Source organism: Scyliorhinus torazame, chromosome 14, assembly GCF_047496885.1.
Source record: "Scyliorhinus torazame isolate Kashiwa2021f chromosome 14, sScyTor2.1, whole genome shotgun sequence".
NCBI classification, from domain to species: domain Eukaryota; kingdom Metazoa; phylum Chordata; class Chondrichthyes; order Carcharhiniformes; family Scyliorhinidae; genus Scyliorhinus; species Scyliorhinus torazame.
The window spans coordinates 177,835,490-177,844,467 of NC_092720.1; positions in this window are offsets into that span (position 1 = coordinate 177,835,490).

An 8,978-nucleotide genomic window follows, 5' to 3' on the forward strand; every position below is an offset into this window, starting at 1 on the left:
GTGTACTGAACAATGTTCTCCACAAGTCTCTTAAACTCTCTCTATATATATATATGTGTGTGTGTGTTGGTGTACTAAACAATGTTCTCCACAAATCTCTTAAACTCTCTCTATATATATGCGTGGGTTGGTGTACTGAACAATGTTCTCCACAAGTCTCTTAAACTCTCTCTCTCTATATATGCGTGTGTTGGTATACTGAACAATGTTCTCCACAAGTCTCTTAAACTCTCTCTCTCTATATATATGTGTGTGTGTGTTGGTGTACTAAACAAAGTTCTCCACAAATCCCAAACTCTCTCTATATATGTGTGTGTGTGTGTTGGTGTACTAAACAATGTTCTCCACAAATCTCTTAAACTCTCTCTATATATATATATATGTGTGTATGTGTGTTGATGTACTAAACAATGTTCTCCACAAATCTCTTAAACTCTCGCTATATATATGCGTGTGTTAGTGTACTAAACAATGTTCTCCACAAGTCTCTTAAACTCTCTCTCTATATATATATATATATTTGTGTGTATGTGTTGGTGTATTGAACAATGTTCTCCACAAATCTATATATGTGTGTGTGTGTGTGTGTGTTAGTGTACTAAACAATGTTCGCCACAAATCTCTTAAACTCTCTCCCTCTAAATGTATATGTGCGTGTGTATTGGTGTACTAAACAACATTCTCCACAAATCTCTTAAACTCTCTATGTATATATGTGTGTGTGTGTGTGTGTGTGTGTTGGTGTACTAAACAATGTTCTCCACAAATCTCTTAAACTCTCTCTATATATATGCGTATGTTGGTGTACTGAACAATGTTCTCCACAAGTCTCTTAAACTCTCTCTCTCTATATATGCGTGTGTTGGTGTACTGAACAATGTTCTCCACAAGTCTCTTAAACTCTCTCTCTATATACATGTGTGTGTGTGTTGGTGTACTAAACAAAGTTCTCCACAAATGTCAAACTCTCTCTATATATGTGTGTGTGTGTGTTGGTGTACTAAACAATGTTCTCCACAAATCTCTTAAACTCTCTCTATATATATATGCATGTGTTAGTGTACTAAACAATGTTCTCCACAAGTCTCTTAAACTCTCTATATATATATGTGTGTGTGTGGTGGTGTACTAAACAATGTTCTCCACAGATCTCTTAAACTCTCTATATATATATGTGTGTGTGTGTTGGTGTACTAAACAATGTTCTCCACAAATCTCAAAATCTCTCTATATATGTGTGTGTGTGCTGGCGTACTAAACAATGTTCTCCACAAGTCTCTTAAACTCTCTCTCCATATATATATGTCTGTGTGTTAATGTACTAAACAATGTTCTCCGCAAGTCTCTTAAACTCTCTCTCTATATACATGTGTGTGTGTGTTGGTGTACTTAACAACGTTCTCCACAAATCTCTTAAACTCTCTATGTATATATGTGTGTGTGTGTGTTGGTGTACTAAACAATGTTCTCCACAAATCTCTTAATCTCTCTCTATATAGATATGTGTGTGTGTGTTGGTGTACTAAACAATGTTCTCCACAAATCTCTTAAACTCTCTCTATATATATGCGTGTGTTAGTGTACTGAACAATGTTCTCCACAAGTCTCTTAAACTCTCTCTATATATATGTGTGTGTGTGTTGGTGTACTAAACAATGTTCTCCACAGATCTCTTAAACTCTCCATATATATATGTGTGTGTGTGTTGGTGTACTAAACAATGTTCTCCACAAATCTCAAAATCTCTCTATATATGTGTGTGTGTGCTGGCGTACTAAACAATGTTCTCCACAAGTCTCTTAAACTCTCTCTCTATATATATATGTCTGTGTGTTAATGTACTAAACAATGTTCTCCACAAATCTCTTAAACTCTCTCTATATATATATGTGTGTGTGTGTGTTGGTGTACTAAACAATGTTCTCCACAAATCTCTTAAACTCTCTATATATATGCATGTGTTGGTGTACTGAACAATGTTCTCCACAAATCTCTTAAACTCTCTATGTATATATGTGTGTGTGTGTGTGTGTTGGTGTACTAAACAATGTTCTCCACAAATCTCTTAAACTCTCCATATATATGCGTGTGTTGGTGTACTGAACAATGTTCTCCACAAGTCTCTTAAACTCTCTCGATATATATATGTGTGTGTGTTGGTGTACTAAACAATGTTCTCCACAAATCTCAAACTCTCTCTCTGTATATGTGTGTGTGTATTGGTGTACTAACAATGTTCTCCACAAATCTCTTAAACTCTCCAGATATATATGTGTGTGTGTGTTGGTGTACTAAACAATGTTCTCCACAGATCTCTTAAACTTTCTCTATATATATATATGTGTGTGTGTTGGTGTACTAAACAATATTCTCCTCAAATCTCAAAATCTCTCTATATATATGTGTGTGCTGGTGTACTAAACAATGTTCTCCACAAGTCTCTTAAACTCTCTCTATATATATATGTGTGTGTTAGTGACTAAACAATGTTCTCCGCAAGTCTCTTAAACTCTCTCTCTATATACATGTGTGTGTGTGTTGGTGTACTAAACAATGTTCTCCACAAGTCTCTTAAACTCTCTCTATATATATGTGTGTGTGTGTGTTGGTGTACTAAACAATGTTCTCCACAGATCTCTTAAACTCTCTCTATATATGAGTGTGTGTGTGTGTGTTGGTGTACTAAACAATGTTCTCCAAAAATCTCTTAAACTCTATATATATGTGTGTGTGTTGGTGTACTAAACAACGTTCTCCACAAATCTCAAACTCTCTCTATATATGTGTGTGTGTGATTTGGTGTACTAAACAATGTTCTCCACAAATCTGTTAAAGTCTCTCTCTATATATGCGTGTGTGTGTGTTGGTGTACTAAACAATGTTCTCCACAAATCTCAAACTCTCCCTATGTATATATGTGTGTGTGTGTTGGTGTACTAAACAATGTTCTCCACAAATCTCTTAAACTCTCTCTGTATATATGCCTGTGTTGGTGTACTAAACAATGTTCTCCACAAATCTCTTAAACTCTCTCTATATATATATGCGTGTGTTGGTGTACTAAACAATGTTCTCCACAAATCTCAAACTCTCTATATATATATTTGTGTGTTGGTGTACTAAACAATGTTCTCCACAAATCTCAAACTCTCTATATATATGTGTGTGCGTGTGTTGGTGTTCTGAACAAAGTTCTCCACAAATCTCTTAAACTCTCTCTCTCTATATATGTGTGTGTGTGTGTTGGTGTACTAAACAATGTTCTCCACAAATCTCTTAAACTCTCTCTGTATATATGCCTGTGTTGGTGAACTAAACAATGTTCTCCACAAATCTCTTAAACTCTCTATATATTATATGTGTGTGTGCTATGCAACCTTTTCCAAAAATCTCTTAACTCTCTCTCTTGATATATGTGCGGGTGCACTAAACAATGTTCTCCACAAATCTCTTCGTCTCTCAGTGTCTCTCCCTATATAGGGAATAATGTTGAAACAGAAACTTTTGCCTGCATCATTTTTCTTTGCGAGAGGAGGAAGTTCAGTTTGTGAGATGATTAAATTCCGAGCTCTGTTCGCTTATAGAAAGGGCTAAATCTCACGGGTAACCAACCCCCTCCCTCCCCACACACCACTCTCTTCAAAACGGTGACGGTGAAGCCAAGGGGACAATGGAAGGCTTTGCGCCTTCAGTCCCAGTGTGAGAAGCGTTCAAGAGGACTCCTTTCAGTGGCAAGCTGTGTGTGGTGTGAGGCTGCGCGCTACAGCTTGCGAGCGCATTGTCCACTCACCCCCCTCCCCCGGCCCCAACACTCGGCCCCAGGATTGAGCCAGAGAAGAAAGAGCGGAGCACCCCGCGATTAAAGAGAATGTAACAAAGAGGGCGGCGTCTGGGGCAGGATCAAAGGGAGGGGGGGTTAACAGCATTGGGAAAAATATATTAAACTCACACATACTGCACTATAAAAAATATAACCCTTGGGCACCTGGCACTCCAATTTATATATCAACCTATACATATATACAAGACATCTGACAATATAGAAAATTAACATTGAAAACCTGGATCTCTGTTCGCTAGAAAAGAGAAGCTGATAGGGTGACACAGGTCATTGAGATTATGATGGGGTAGGCAGAGACATGTTTCCACTTGTGCAGGGAATCGAGTGGGGGGGGGGGTGACCCTAGAATTAGGATCCGGGGGGGGGGGGGTGACCCTAGAATTAGGATCCATTTCGATATGAGACGGTCACTAATGTAACCAGTGGAGAGAGAGGTTTGCGTTTTTATACAGCGCTTTTCACAATCGCCAGTGCTTCACTGCCAATGAAATGTCCCTGTTGCGGTGTAAATGTAAGTGCAAATGTCACCACAGTTCCCCAAGGATCGTAGGTTGCTTTCCCCTTTGAGATAGAGGGAGAGCTGACTGGTGGTGATTTAATCTGAGGGCCACCACACTTCAGGCAGCGACAAAGTCGAGTAAGTGGGGCCTTCATGGACAACCTCAGCCGGAAGGGGAATTGAAGCAGCACTGTTGGCATCACCACCAAGCCGTGCAGCCAGTGGAGGAAATGCAGCAACCGACCTACACACAGCAATATCCCACCAACAGCCATGTGATAATGACCAATCAAACATAAGAATTAAGAGCGGGAGTAGGCCACTCTGCCCCTCGAGCCCGCTGCGCCATTCAATAAGATCATGGCTGATGGGATTGTAACCTGAACCCCACATCCATGCCCACCCCCCACAACCTTGTTAATCAAGAATCTATCCAGGACTTCCAGTTGCGGTTATGCGGAGCTAAGTCGCACGTTCGGCAGCTCCCACTAGAAACTGACTTTTGGGCTCGTTTTAGGGCCCGTAACAGCGCTTGTTCGACGTTTCCCGGTGTGGGAAGGGGACAGCAACATTCTCCCGATAGTGTATGGATTGGACCAGGAGTGGGGCATTGAAGCAAAGAAAGGTGTGAGGGAGGAGGACCAAGATGGCGGCGGACGGAGACCAGGCAGGGTGGAGGCAGTGGGCGCAAGAGCAGCAGGAGCTTCTCAGGCGCTGTTTTAAGGCACTGAAAGCAGAGCTGCTGGAGCCAATGAAAGCTTCAATCGATAAGCTGCTGGAGACCCAGACGGCCCAAGGGGCAGCGATCCTGGAGGTCCGGCAGAAGGTCTCGGAGAACGAGGACGCGATCCTGGGCCTGGCGGTGAAGGTGGAGGCGCACAAGGCGCTCCACAAGAAAAGGCAGGCGAGGTTCGAGGAGATGGAGAACTGGTCGAGGCGGAAGAACCTGCGGATCTTGGGTCTCCCGGAGGGGCTGGAGGGATCGGATGTGGAGGTCTAGGTGGTCACCATACTGAATTCGCCAAGCCCAGCAAGCCACCGCGGGCGGTGCTGATGCGGTTCCACCGGTTTGCTGATCGAGAGTGTGTGTTAAGGTGGGCCAAGAAGGAGCGGAGCAACAGGTGGGAGAACGCGGAGGTCCGGATCTACCAGGATTGGAGCGCGGAGGTGGCGAAGAAGAGGGCCTGTTACAACCGGGCGAAGGCAGTGCTGCACAGGAAGGGGTTGAAGTTCGGTATGCTGCAGCCGGCGCGTCTGTGGGTCACCTATAAGGACCAACACCATTATTTTGAGTCCCTAGAGGAGGCGTGGGTCTTTGTTCAGGCCAAAAAACTGGACTCGGACTAAGGGTCAGGGACGAGGGATTACAGTGGAGGGATGGTTGGGATTGTTGTGTTGTGTTTCGAGGGGGGGGTTCTTTGTTTTTCGGGGGTTGATTGGGCATTGTTTTAATTAGGTCCGCCGGGTGGGCTCGTTGGGCGGGGGGGGGGGTAGGTAAACTGCTGGGATTGATGGTCGGTAGGAGAGATGGGGCCCCGCGGGGGGTGGGTGGGGGGGAGGCCAGAGTTGGGGGTAGTGGGACCGGGCCTGGAAAGGGAGCTGCGCCAGAAGAGGTGGGGCCGGGCGAGTGGAAAGCGCAGGCTTTTTCCCGCACTTAGGGTTGAAGGGGCGCAGCAGGAGCTGGGAAGCACGGGCTTTTTCTTCCGCGCTGGGAGTGGAATGGATGAGAGCCTGCTGGTGGACAAGGGGGGGGGAACTTCAACACTGGGGGGGGGGGGTGTCGATGGAGCGGCGGGAGTGGCCGGGGTCAGCAGGAGTCAGCTGACTTACGAGAATGCAATGGGGGAGCAATGCAGCTAGGGGGGGACCTAGCTGGGGGCCGGAGGGGGCATGGGGGGGGGGGGGGACCGGGTTGCTGCTGGAATGGCCAAAGGGGAGCTGGAGTTGGTAGAAGAGGTTGGAGCGGGGGTCTGCCGCTGTGGGGAACGGGTCGTGCGGGGGGCGCGGGCACGTGGCTGGCCTAGGAAGGGCTATGGCTAGTCGACGGGGAAGGGGGGTGAGTAGCCCCCTGATCGGGCTGATAACCTGGAACGTAAGGGGACTGAATGGGCTGGTCAAGCGGGCCTGGATGTTCATGCACCTGAAGGGGCTGAAGGTAGATGTGGCCATGCTTCAGGAGGCGCACCTGAGGGTGGCGGATCAGGTAAGGTTGAGAAAGGGGTGGGTAGGGCAGGTGTTTCATTCGGGTTTGGATGCAAAAAAATCGGGGGGGTGGCGATCTTGGTGGGGAAGAGAGTGTCGTTCGAGGCATCGAGCATTGTGGCAGACAATGGCGGTAGGTATGTGATGGTAAGTGGCGAGCTGCAGGGGGAGCGGGTGGTGTTGGTCAATGTATATGCCCCGAATTGGGACGATGCGGCGTTCATGCGGCGTATGCTGGGCCGGATTCCGGACCTGGAGACAGGGGGCCTGATAATGGGGGGGGATTTCAACACGGTGCTGGCCCCGGCACTGGATCACTCTAGGTCTAGGACGGGCAATAGGCCGGTGGCGGCCAAGGTGCTGAGGGGGTTCATGAACCAGATGGGAGGGGTGGACCCATGGAGGTCTGCGAGGCCGGGGTCCAGGGAATTTCCATTCTTCTCCCATGTCCACAAGGCCTACTCCCGGATTGGCTTTTTTGTCATGAGCAGGGCTCTGATTCCGAGGGTGGAGGATACGGAGTACTCCGCGATAGCCATTTCTGATCATGCTCCGCACTGGGTGGACCTTGAGTTGGGGGAGGAGAGGGACCAGCGCCCGCTGTGGTGCCTAGAGGTGGTGTTGCTGGCGGACGAGGAAGTGAGTGTGCGGGTCCGGGGGTGTATAGAGAGGTAACTGGAGGCTAATGACAATGGGGAAGTGCAAGTAGGGGTGGTCTGGGAGGTGCTGAAGGCGGTGGTCAGAGGAGAGCTGATCTCCATTAGGGCACACAAGGAGAGGGGGGAGTGGAGAGAGAGGGAGAGGTTGGTGGGGTAGATGGTCAGGGTGGACAGGAGGCACGCGGAGCTCCCGGAGGAGGTATTGCTTAGGGAGCGGCGTAGCCTCCAGGCTGAGTTCGATTTGTTGACCACCAGGAAGGCGGAGGCGCAGTGGAGGAAGGCGCAGGGGGCGGTATATGAATACGGAGAAAAGGCGAGCCGGATGCTGGCGCACCAGCTTCGGAAGCGAGAAGCAGCGAGGGAGATTGGGGGAGTTAGGGATGGAGGAGGGAGCACAGTGCGGAGTGCGGTGGGTATCAATGGGGTCTTCACGGACTTCTACGAGGAACTTATCATATTTAAGTGTCAAAAGACACACTACAACAAATGATTTATTCAGTATAAAGCATGCAGTACAATGATTGGCTCAGCACCAAATATAGACATCAAAATGACAAACTCTGGGCACTATCGAGATTCACAGAAAATACCAAATTCTACGGGAATGTTTTCTGTACGAGAAGGGACAATAACCAAACAACACAGATTTAAGAGACTCAGAGGTGACCGGTGGGGGAAGTTTTTTTACACAGTGAATCATTGTGATCAGGAATGCACTGCTTGAAAGGACGGTGTCAGAAGATTCAACAGTTACATTCCAAAGGGAATCAGAGAAAGATAAAAACATAAGGACTAGGAGCAGGAGCAGGTAATTCAGCCCCTCGAGCTCACTCCACAATGATGGCTGATCTCTGCTCAGCCTCAACTCTACTTTCTTGCCATTCTCCGTAGCCCTTCAACCCATTACTTATTAATACTTGGCGGTATAATGCTATCCAAATCTAAAGCCTCAGTACTTTGAATGACACAGTCTAATATAGAAACCCAGAGCGAGCAAAATAATACATCCAATACATTAAATATCCCAGTGTGATATGTACAGTGTTTATCTATTGGGGAAAAGTGTATACAATGTTGTCAACAGCCTTGTAAATGTGCATATATAATGTCAGTGAGGCTGCATATGGACAAACAGATAGAAGGAGACAGTGGTCCTGGGGGCAGCAGACGTATGACCAGAAGTAGGCCATTCAGCCCATTGAGTCTGTTCTGCCACTCAGTGAGATCATGACCGATCTGATCTAATAATCCTCAATGCCACTTTCCTACCTTATCCCCTGAATATTCGATTCCCTTACTGATTAAAAATCTGTCTATATCAACCTTAAACATACTTAATCACTCAGCCTCTACAGCTCTCTGCGGTAAAGGATTGCACAGACTCACCACCCTCTGAGAGAAGAAATTCATCCTAATCTCTGTCTTAAATGGACGACCCCTTACTCTGTGATCTCCCAGCATGTACTCTGTCAAGCCCCCTGAGAATCTGATATGTCTCAATAAGGACGCCTCTTATTCTTCTGAACTTCAATGAGTACAAGCCCAACCTACTCAATCTCCGCTCGTAAGAAAATTCCTCATTACCTAGGACTAATTCAAGCAACTAATCAAATGTCTGTCTCAAAGAGCCAACACAGGCATGATGGCCTGAGTACCATTCTGTGTTATATGTTTGTGTGCATCCATAAATTTTATGAGTCAGTTGCTAAATTTGCTGATGACTCAAAAATAGGTAGGAAAGTAAACTGTGAAGAGGACATAAGGAGGCTATAAAGAG